Source organism: Typopeltis vanoorti, chromosome 7 (genome assembly GCF_054136105.1).
Source record: "Typopeltis vanoorti isolate ZY-2024b chromosome 7, IOZ_Tvanoo_1.0, whole genome shotgun sequence".
In the NCBI taxonomy this organism is placed as follows: Eukaryota; Metazoa; Arthropoda; class Arachnida; order Uropygi; family Thelyphonidae; genus Typopeltis; species Typopeltis vanoorti.
This window is the reverse complement of record NC_143555.1, coordinates 51,126,553-51,138,980: the sequence shown is the minus strand read 5'-3', so window position 1 is coordinate 51,138,980 and position 12,428 is coordinate 51,126,553. Positions and strand designations below refer to the sequence as shown.

General features: G+C 35.5%; 1 pseudogene; it reads right to left on the bottom strand.

Moving 5' to 3' along the window:
- Nucleotides 1–766: 766 nt before the first annotated feature.
- On the bottom strand, nt 767–1,558 carry LOC150104670 (zinc finger MYM-type protein 6 pseudogene; annotated as a pseudogene).
- Between the last annotated feature and the right edge of the window lie 10,870 nt (nt 1,559–12,428).

Sequence of the window (12,428 nt, the reverse complement as noted above, 5' to 3'; positions counted from 1 at the left end):
GGTAAAGTGCTGTCTGACAGAACCATGTAGAGACGAATATCTTGGAATGCTCCAGATTTAGAGTGATGAAAAAAGCTTTTTTTTTTTTTTAGATCATTCATAGTTTAACCACAGTTTCTGGAATCCTGAGACCTTTTTATACATATATCTCAGTAAGGATTGAAACCACTCTGGATAGTGATCCTGCCATAATGCACAATATACACATTCAAAAGGGAATTTGCACACTACATTTCCTGTTGAAAGTATATATTGCCATGCATAAAGATATAAAATAATTAACCCCCCCCCAATATGTGCCTGGTACAGTAGTACCAGGCACATATTGGGGGGGGGGGTTAAATTTTAGGGTGGAGCCACATTAAAAAATGCCTTATGTTTGGCATCATTTGGTGATACAAATCACAAATGATTTGTATCACCACTTGTGAAACCAACACTGGGCTTCTGAGGAGGGGAAAAAATACCGTTCTTTCTCTAGACCACAATAACAGACTTAGATGTTAGTGGTTATTCAGTTATTCATTACATTGCTGTGTAGTATAAACCAGCGTTCTTCAACCTTTTTACACCTGCGGACCGGCTGATGACTAAGACAAAAACATTAATTTGATTTCTCTGTTTGGTTTTTATTACTGACATGGCTGAAAAAATCTTTTCACACGAATAGGAAGTCAAAAAAACGACCAACAATTTGATAGCTTTATAACTCAGAGATGGATATTCTTTTTCGAGTGATATCCAAAATTGAAACAATGATTGTATTTTATGTCTGGAGAAGAGTGACATCAGAAGACAACTCGATCAGCCTTTCTTTTTCACGAAAATCAAGTGTGCATGATTTCATATCTTCCCAGAAGGGATTATTAATCAAGAGGTTACCTTTACGAGGATCCTCATTTTCAGGGAAATAATTATTAAAGTTTTCAGCTAATGCCCTTAAATGTTGACTTAGTATGTTCATTATGACTTTCTTGTTGACATCAGCAGCAATCAAAAATTTTCCCAAAAGTAGAAACATTTCTATATCTTCCTCTTGTACGTAACTATCCCAAAGAGCCAGCTTCTTTTTGAGCGCATCCATTTTATTTCTCAGTGTAAAAATATTTCTACAAGGCCCCTGAAGAGAAATATTAAGTTCGTTAAGAAGGCTAAATATATCTGCCATATATGCAAACTTAGCCAGCCATTCCTCATTCAAAAAAGGCTCTATTAGATCAGATTTTTGCTCTCGCAGAAACTGCTTTACTTCTTCCCTCAGTTTGAAAAGGCGTGCAAGAACCCTTCCTCTCGATAACCACCTTACTTCTGCATGAAGAAGGAGATGTTGGTGGTGTGAGTCCATACTCTCACACAGTGTCGTTAACAGCCTGGAGTTCATAGCTCGACTACAAATTTCATTAATGATTTTCACCATGCCATTCATCACAGTGTTTAGTTCAGTAGAAAACTTCTTTGCAGCTAAGTGCTCAAGGTGGATCATACAGTGAGTGGACAAAACTTCTGGGTGCACGACTTCCTTTATTTTCGCGAATACTCCTGAGCAATGTCCAGTCATGCTCGCAGCCCATCAAGAGCATTAAATATTTCTGAACTAGTGGTCCGTCCAGGTAAGTGAAGGCAACAAAGGAGTTCTTCCCTTAAGTCTTCATCTTCACTATACCCCACGAAACAAAGTAGGATAGCATGGTTACTCACGTCAGTTGATTCATCAAGTTGAATCACAAAACATCTCAATTTCTTTATCCCCTCTACAACTTGCTTTTCAATATTGGTGGCCATATCAATAATTCTCCTCTGAATGGTGGTGTCCGAGAGCGTTATAGCCTACAGTTTTTTAGTGGCTTGAGGACCCAAAATTTCTCGTACAACATCTAAGATCCTTACCAATAGTAAATTGGTGAGTATCTTAGATTAGATCTTAGTGACGACGGTTTTTTCATTTTAGCTATTCGAAGAGCAACTAAATAAGCCTCTCGAAGCAGCGACTTATCGCTAGTCGTCATCATTTTCATTTCACTTTTCTGACTTTTCATCTGGTCAAGTAATCTTTGAAAAAAGTCCAGTGGCTTACCAATAAAATCTGTATGCTTCGAATGCAAATGATGAACAAGTTTGGAAGGTTTCATACCATCATTTGACAGAATTTTGGAACACACTACACACAAAGGCCGTGGTGATAGTTCACTGCCAGGGGCTAACAATGAAACCAAGCTTTAAATAGTCCTTGTCGAAACGCCTAGCAAAGTTTCCTTTTCTTTTTTTGGTTTGTATTGCACATTCCGAATTATCAACATATTTCTTTTTCTTTGTTTCTTCTGAACTTGAAGCACTAGTACTTGGCATACTTTCAGTACCATCACTACTTTTCTCCTGAATATTGTCCTTGCCTCTACTAAAGAAGGTTAAAAGGTTTTGCTGTTTGACTTTTTTTGTCTCCATTTTGTAGGGTTTCAAATTTTATGAAAGAAATAGCTTGTTTTTCAAAATACAACATATTAGAAAACAATACGGATGAGCGTGATAAAATAAGAATTTTTGCGACGTGTCGTCGACAGGCGAGCTGATGCAATACTGGCAAATGACGCAATAACGGCCACGTACTTCTCCTATACTTCAGGCTCTACATTGTCGTATGCAGCATCCCGTTCGCCCTGTAACAATGTAGCGCCCGAATCATGTAGCCACTACATGATTGGGGGGAAATTTCTGCAGACCATAGGTTGAAGAACAAGGGTATAACAACAAAATTAAGTTTGAGTTACTAGTATTTTGTTGTATGCCTTACTTTTTATTCAGCTACTAGAAGAGTCTTTGATAGTACATTAGTTTTTCTCAGTTACAAGTTTTTTTTTCTTTCCAATCTAAAAAAGTTAAGCCAGATATGGTCACGTTTTAGGCAGTTTAATGCACCCATACTTATTGAGTTTAGGGTAGTGTTTCGTGGCTAGTGCTGATTTTAAAGTCACTCACACCAATACAAATTCCATGCAGCACAATCCCTTCTTCCATTTAATCCTTAAAAGGAACTTAAATACAACAACAAAATATTGTAGAAAGTTTTGGCTTAGTTACAAAGTATATTATACATGAAGTATATTTAAAACAAGAATATAATTCTTGTTTTAATATACTTTCTTTATTCTATATTATATTCTTGTTTTAATATACAACAAGAATTCTTGTTTTCATTCTTTACCCAAGTATAAGCTACAAATAATAAATTTAGTTTAATCCTTTATCCAAGTGTAAGCAAACAAAGTTTGCACTTGAAGTATCTTCAGGACTGAGGCAACTCGTAATGGACCAATGAGACATGGAGTGATGAGATCTTGATCCACCTTTACCACGAGTTGCCTCAGTCCTGAAGATACTTCAGGCACAAACTTTGTTTGCTTACACTTGGATAAAGGATTAAGATAAATTTATTATAGTCTAACCAAGTGGGAAAAAAAACTTCCAACAAATATAGGCTACAAAGTTTGTATATGAAGTATTCTCATAGCTAATCTTCTTGAGTATTAGAGGCTGTTGTCACATCAGTTACCTAAATATCCAAAAATGCAAAAGCATGGGAAGAGTCCAGATTTGTTTTGACCTTTATTGGGGTGAAAAAGTAAAGGTGCGTTCATCATAGGCCTAGAGTTTTTAGTATAGGGATGTAAGAGAGCCTGATAGTATTAGGGGGAAAAAAAGACAGATAGAGAAAAGGGCCTCAGCTCTTTTATAACATCATATTAGTCAAAGGCTATCATTTTTTTTTTTTTTTTTCACCAGTCTCATGCAGATGAACAACCAAAAGACCAACTGAAACTAAAGCACAAAGATGACTAATACCCAGATGGGTAGCCTTTATTTCTGAGTTAACTATCTTGAGTTGGCCCTTCTCTATCTGGGATTGCTCTCCAGCCATCCCCACAATTGACCATAAGACCACATTGAACTAAGAGGATGGAACATTTAAAAAACTTCTCACAGTAAAAAATAGAATTTTATCTTCCTTAGTGAATACTGGCTTATGTGGGTGGGTCACCACCTAGCCAAAAATTTTATATCTCCTAGAATGTTTTTTTTTTGTAAATACAAAAATTGTCTGCTGAACAATAAAATTTCCACAATACAATATTGTAAAGCATTTGTATGTAATATTGCTAATTTTCAAATCCATGTTTCTTCCTAACCTTCCATAAATGGTATTTTAATTATAAAAATCAAAATTCTCTTCCCGTTGCTGACAGGTGTTGGGTACTCCAAAAAAAGAATCTGTTCTGTTGTAAGTAATGTAATGCCCAACGCAGTAGGAGCTAGACCCAAGAAATTAATAAGGTTAAAATCAATGCAGATATCATATATTTTCATTTTCAAGTACTAAATTGGTATATTACCATGTTATTACATGGTAATATCTCCTAGTGTTTTTTTTTTTTTTTCTAAATACAAAAATCGTCTAACTGAACAATAAAATTTCATTTGAAATTTTATTGTTCAGTCAGACGATTTTTGATAAAATTTCATATGAACATCCCTTGGGGGGGGGGGGGGGCATATCAAGAAATTTGATGATGATGGATCAGAGCTAGTTACAGAATGCTTGATTACAATTTATGTTATACTTGACAAGAAATTATATTCTTCTTTTAATAATTTAAGCTTAGTCAGAGTTTTGTGAAGATACTTCATGACTAGCCAACCTGTGTATAGAGACTATAGGCTGTTGATTACATAAGTTTCTCATAATGCAAAAGCAGTGTGGGAAGGGCCATTCCATACTGACTTTAGCACTGATCTAACCTTAATAACTTCTTGTATCTAGCTTTTACTGATGAGGTCTCAATAAAGGTCAAATCCAATCTGGATAGTGACCATTTCTATAATGTTTTTACAGTATGGGATACTGAGGTAACTGATGTAGAGCCAGTAGCTATAAACAAGTAGATTATGAAGATTCTTCCAGTGCAAACTTTGTTTCATTAAGCTTGGGTAAAAGATTAAAACTAGAATATAATTTCTTGTCAAGTATCGTCTTCTTTAAGTGCCATCTATTGGAGGTCGGTAACCACCTTGACAAATTGTGAGCAATATTTAGCCATTCAGAGTTCATGTCAATCCACTCTCTGATGTCTATCAGCCAAATTCTTCATCTTCCTTGTCCTATTCTTCCATTTATCTTCCCTTTTATAATCACTTGAAGTATTTTATATTTTTCATTACAAAGTAGGTAATCAAGATGTGCAGTTTTTCTTCTTTTTATGGAATCTAAAAGTTCATGTGATTTTCCCATTTGTTCCAATACTTCTTGATTGGAAATTTTTGCTATCCATGGGATTTTTAATATTCGTCTGCATAACCACATCTCAAAGGCTTCAAGATTTTTTTATTGATGTTGTCTTCAAGGTCCAAGTTTCTGCACTGTGGTACAGGCCATTGCATAGCATAGGTACTCGAAGCTCTAATTTTAAATTGCAGTTAATTTAAAATTTCATCAGTGTTGATTTCATCAGGAGAAAATTTTTTTCTTGCTATTTCAATTCTTTTATTTTCATTTCTGGGTTGCATTCTTCATTTAACCAGCATCTAAGATATTTAAATTTTGTCACTCTTTCTATTTATTTCCCATTTAAAGAAAGTGCAACAAATTATAACTTGTAACAAATAAATTGTTATAAATTATAATCAAGTATAACAAATTATTATAACCAAAGCGGATAAGAGTATTGAAATGCTCATAATGGATCAAACTGAATATAATATAATAAGAAAATGAACAACAGAAAGACTCCTACACTATTAGTCCAGATAAATCAGAATCACACCAAATCTCAAAGGAGAAAAGTGCAAAAATTATTCAGAGTTACATTTTGGCCTAAGGAAATTATGGATATATGGTTCCCCACAAATTTATAAATCCAGTACTTCCTTTCCATCCTCTAGCTGATAGTACAGAAAATCCCGCCTACAAACATGCCAAAAAAAAAGCTAGCAAAATCACCTTTCATTAAAAATTTCATCTGCTTGAAACTTAAGCTAAAAAAATCTACATTTATAAAATCTGATGAAACAACCTTTATACATATTTGAAATTTTTGGGCATGTGTGGGGGGGGACATCTATTATGAATATAACTTCGTTAAACTCAAGTACTTCTCTGGTTTCATCTGCTATCTGGAGAAAAATATTTGTTCTTTTGCCTGTAGGCAGAAGAAATCTGCCAGCCAGTATGCCACATGATCAGTGTCTTCCTGTGGCTAGTAAAATAGTAAGTGTGCATGCTGACCATAAGTCATAAAAATTGTATGAAATAATCAGGGGGTGGGAGAGACACCTTAGACCAGTCAGCTAACAATGAAGCTCCATTGTGTAATAGAAGACAAGAATAACAAACAATTGCAGGTCAGACATGAGTAGTTCTGCTGAATGTTTTTGTTAAGACTTGAAGTGGTACAGAAAGTTCTGTTTTACCTCAAGCACATAATTCCAAATTCTTTAATGTTGAGAAAAATATATTTGCAGATTTTCAACTGGGACCCTCATAAGTAAAAATTTTCATCTTCCATACAGAGAGAGCAACGAATGAAATGAGATGTGCATCACATGTGACTCCACCCTCCCCCAATTTGAAAGAAAAACACTTGCCAGCCCTCCTTACTCTTGCTCCTAAGAAAAATATTGCAAAGTATTGCTATGTGTGTCCGAACATCTCACTGGAAAATGTTGGGTACCCTAATAAGTATCTACCACCCTATTTTGAAAAATATCATATAGTTGCTAAATTTTGCAAGATTGATGGAGGTGATACAGAATGTTCAGTATTGTAGAAAAATACTGATGATTTTCATTAAAAAATAATTTGCGACATAATTTAGTATTACTGCCAAGCCTTCATGGAGTCCTAAGACAGTGCAGGAGGTCAAACACTCACAGACCACAATAACTATCATACCTTGCCTTGAACACATTCAATGTTGGAGCATTCACTATCCACTCTTTATTCACGTGATCTTTGTACAGTTTCCAAGGATGAAACCTTTTGTTCTTGCATTACCCTATGCAGTAATTCTCCTGTATCTGTTTGATGGGCTCCTCTCACCAATTTATGTCTGTCATATCACCTCCTTCTGTCTGCCAAGCTCTTAAGATCATTCTCTCAATCCATCCTCATACTTAATATTTCAGAGTCCTGAGATAGTCTTAGTTATTTGCCTCCATGCTAATAACGGTTTTCTTATCACCAGTGTAGCCAGGTGACCAGATACGTGCGATAAATCCAAATGAGGCTTAATGGGCACCTTATACAATATAACTATCACCTCATGTCAGCATTTGTCACATTATAACAGCAGTTTTTTGGGTATCCCTTATAACTTTTTGTGATATGTCCCTCAAACTTCAGTTCCCTATTCACCAAGATTCTCAGATCTCTTGCCTCCTACATCTGAAACAAAGTTCCTCCAATATGGTAAACTTCATTCCATCTGCTCTGGCCAAAGTGCATAACTTTACACTTAGCAACATTAAAATGACATCTTCATTCTTCAGCCCCATAGCACCAACCTATTCAAAATCTCTTCAACACTTCAGAAATTCCTGACATTGCTCTTTCTAGTTTAGTATCATCAGCGAACAACTGAATATCTATTTTCACACAGTTAACTATATTATTAATATATAAAGAAATTAAACAACAGTGGTTCAAGAACAGAATCCTGTAGTGCCTTATTGGTAGCCTTTCTTTTTCAGGATACCACACCTCCATACACAATTTGCTGGCTCCTATTAGTAAGCAAGCTGGGTTACTAATAGGATGCTACAATATTAAATTTCAATTTAAAAAATAAATCTCACGTTTTGCACATGACACATGATAATTAATTTAAATTACAAATGAAAATAAGCCAGTGAGGAGAGTTAAGTTAGCTTATTTATTCCCAGCAGTGAAAAGGTTAAGCCACATTTCTTCTTGAAATATTTGAATTATTCAAGTTCACTATAACTTGAGGATATTATACATATCCTCAAGTTATTTTTCATTGAAGGAAAAATATACAAACAGATAGATGGGACTGCAATAGGTTCTCCTCTACCCCTTCCAACCAGTTTATGCATGGAACTTCTAGAAAAGTAAGCAGGGGTACACATAAAGCAATATGTAAACATGGCTTTATGTCTGGCCATGAGATACCCAGACATATAAGATACATTATTAGTATATTTAGACAGCCAAAAATACATCTTACCATAGAAAAAGAAACAGCTGTCTCCCTTCCTAGAATACATGACTACCAAAGGGTTCATTATACTTTTCTGTTTATGAGGCCCACACAATGGATACAACTGATATAAAATGATAAAATAGAAAAGTACAATGCAGGCCAAAGATAATCCCAAAGAGTTTTTTCGGTATGTTGCAAGTAAAAGGAAGAATGTTCGTGAAAGAATGATTTTAATTAATACTGGTGGTAAGGTAGTAACTGAATCAGGCAAAATAGTAGAATTACGAAGTAAATGCTTCAATAGCATTCATCCAGGTGAAGATAATAAAGGAGCAAAGGCTTATAACCGAGGTAAATGAATGGGAGGTGCATAGCATATCACAAAACCTTAGTGTGAATACAGCTATGGGATTATATGGTATACCAGCTCAAGTTTTATGTGAAGGTGCTAGGGAATTAGTGACTTTGGCCACATTGTTTATTCTAAGCTCTGGATTAGTCCCAGGGAGAGGAGGCAGAAAGATGGGGAAAATAGTTGCATTGCATAAAGAAGACTCCAAGAATGATGTAGCAAATTACCAACTGATCAGCATATCAGGAGTCATAGTCAAGGTATTACTGGAGAAGTTGGTCAAGAACAAAATACAGGAATGGATAGACAGAAATGAGATACTACTGGGGGGGGGGGGGGCATAATGGTTTTGTGAAGGATAGGCTGTGCCCCAGTAACTTGCTCATGTTTTATAATATAATACAATGACTGAGTTGGATAAAGGTAATGGGTTTACAGCAATACTGCTAGATTTTGCAAAAGCTTTTGACAGGATGTTGCATGAAATTCTAATCAATAAATTACAGCCCTTGGGGATGGATATAAAGTTGGTGAAGCAGATAAGAGGGTAGTTGATGGAGAGATATCAGAGAGTAGTTTATTCAGGAGTGGAGTCCAGTAGAAAGCTTGTGTAAGCAGTGTGCCACAGGGAGAAGGTGCTAGGGAATTAGTGACTTTGGCCACATTGTTTATTCTAAGCTCTGGATTAGTCCCAGGGAGAGGAGGCAGAAAGATGGGGAAAATAGTTGCATTGCATAAAGAAGACTCCAAGAATGATGTAGCAAATTACCAACTGATCAGCATATCAGGAGTCATAGTCAAGGTATTACTGGAGAAGTTGGTCAAGAACAAAATACAGGAATGGATAGACAGAAATGAGATACTACTGGGGGGGGGGGCATAATGGTTTTGTGAAGGATAGGCTGTGCCCCAGTAACTTGCTCATGTTTTATAATATAATACAATGACTGAGTTGGATCAAGGTAATGGGTTTACAGCAATACTGCTAGATTTTGCAAAAGCTTTTGACAGGATGTTGCATGAAATTCTAATCAATAAATTACAGCCCTTGGGGATGGATATAAAGTTGGTGAAGCAGATAAGAGGGTAGTTGATGGAGAGATATCAGAGAGTAGTTTATTCAGGAGTGGAGTCCAGTAGAAAGCTTGTGTAAGCAGTGTGCCACAGGGTTCTGTTCTTCGGCCACTACTATTTAATTTGTTCATTAATGATATAAGAAAGGATCTGACAAACTATTCAGTTGTTTGATAATGATGCAAAATTGGGTAGAGCAATAGTTAATACAGATAGTGTTAAAATTTTGCAGGATGATTTGGATAGACTGGCAGTCTGGGCAAAGGAGAATGGATGTCATTTTAATGCGGCAGAGTAAGGTTATGCAATTTGGAGTAAAAAGATTACTAGTTATATACCACATTGATGGAACTGTATTCCAGGAAATTTAAGAAACCAAGAATTTGGTAGTGTTAGTGAATAGGAAATTCAAGTTTAGAGGATATATTGCAAAAGATTGCTAAAGCAGCTCATTGGATTACTTGGTTACTGAAGGATATCCTGATAAGCAGAGACAGCAGCATATTACCTCTTGATAGAGCTTTGCCTTGATAAGACTCCCCATCTTGACTACTGTGTGCAGATCTGGTCATCCCATTTTCTTGGGGATCCAGAGGAAAATGACCAAGATGGTATCAGGTCTATGGAATGAATCTTATGAGAGGTTGAAGAGTTGTGGGTTACAGAAATTGGTAGAGAGGCAGAAAAGAGGTAATATGATTGAGATATACAAATTACTGAAGGATTTTTACAAGATTAATACAGTGGAGATTTTTCAGAACTGGACTGGTAGTGGGAGAACTAGGAGTTAGCAGGAATGTCAGGACTAAATTTTTTGCTTGGAGAGTGGGAAATGAGTGGAATAGGTTGCTAGAGTCTGTTGTGGATGCCATGACTGCAAATGAGTTCAAAGCAAAGTATGATAGATACTGCACAAATTTTGGATAGTGCTTGGCATGATGTTTAGGGCTTCCCTTGATGAGTCAAAGGATCCCATGGAGTAGCCCATAATAATTATTATTATTTAGCTCTTATTCCACACTCAGTAGTAATAAGTGGATGGAAATCACTATATATATATATATATATAATTTTTTTTTCAACAGGTGATGAAGATTTTATCACTTATCCAGTGATCTGAAACAAATCATAAATTCAGTAATTCTTCTCTCAGAAAACATTTTTAGATGCTATGATGAGCTTGAGAGAAGAATTATTGAATTGACAGAAATTGTCCTCAATCCTGTTCATCTTAATATTAACCTAAGTTGTAACCTCTCTGATTGTTATTCCTCAGCTATCTAACTTTGGCATATGTGAGATACGTTCACGTGAACATGCTCAACAATTCTATGGTGTCCAAAATGCCTTCAAATATCAGCAATCCATTTGCAACTTAATTTATAGCAGTTGTTCTCTTAGAATGTATATTTTTTGTATTTCTCTTTTCATGTTATGCATCTGATGATGTTTTGTAAGAAGATGAAACCAGTTGTGCACCCATATAATAAATAGCTTTGTCTTTTCTCGGGTTTTAGTAATTTCAGTTTGAACATTAAAAAGAAAAACTCTTTAACCAAGCAACATAACAGTAGGATTTTTTTCCCCAGAAACATGGGTTTTCTTCCCACATATAGCAAATCAACCAGAGAAGTGCAATTAACAGATATATACTATTGGTAGGTAGTAGTTGGTGTTAGCATGTAGATGGAGGATTAAGTAGGAAAGAAAGTGCTTGCCAGCAATGAGTCCTAGGACTCCATGCAGGCATCACATAAAAATAAAACCCAAACAATGTTTTCACATTCTAAGTCCGATCTCTTGCTTTTTAATAAAAATATTACTAAACATTTAATGTTTAGACCTGTGGAAATGGCATTTACTTCCATATCACTAGACCACCAAAAGAAAGATAAAGTCAGAATCCACTCTGTTCCTTACACTGTGTAAGAAATCTGATGAGGAGAAGGCATGGGTAAAATTGATCATAGACAATGATATGCTTATTTAATACTAGAAGTATCAGAAAGGGATTTGAAATTGTTGCATTGATTGAGTTTATTCACCTCAAGATAGTTGGAATAAATTAAACATTATTGGATGAGAATGATACCCTCACTGGAATAGAAATGGAAGGATATGATATTTAGTAACAACAAGAAAACTTATTAGTTGTTAAAATATAAAAAATACACCTACTAGTTTCACAACCTAAAACAGAGCTGGTGGCTTCATCAGGTCTTGAACATCAAAAATATATAAACAGATCACAAAAGTTGACTAAATGCTGAAAAACTGTTACAAGAAAAATAAATAAATGTAAAACAATGTGGCATGAATTAGCTGTCTGCAGTTAACGACTAAAAAGTGATTTTTAGCAAAGTTGAAGTCAAAAGATTTAATAAGTGACTTCCATATGTCAGTATCAGTCCTTGGTTTCTATTCAGTGATCAGAGCCTACATAGCTCAGTCTGTATAAACAAGGCCCTTTGGTCAGAAAGCCCTGGGTTCAATTTCTGTTTATGACATGGGGAACCTTTATCTGGTCTCTTTCAATTAAAGGTGAGTTAGCCAGTCTTGTACAGAAGTAGGTTTTTTTTTTCATCTGGAAACTCTGGTTTTTCGTCCCTCAGAACAGGCAAACTGGTCATGAACATAACAGATTTACAGTCATAAAATATATACCTAATCCCTCATTAAGAGGGCTCAACCCTGCCTTCAAGGGATTGGGGAGAAAGGGGGAACTTCATATGGATAAATAAATGAATAATAAATTGAGTGATCTGCATGAATGGATGGCCATAACCGATTCC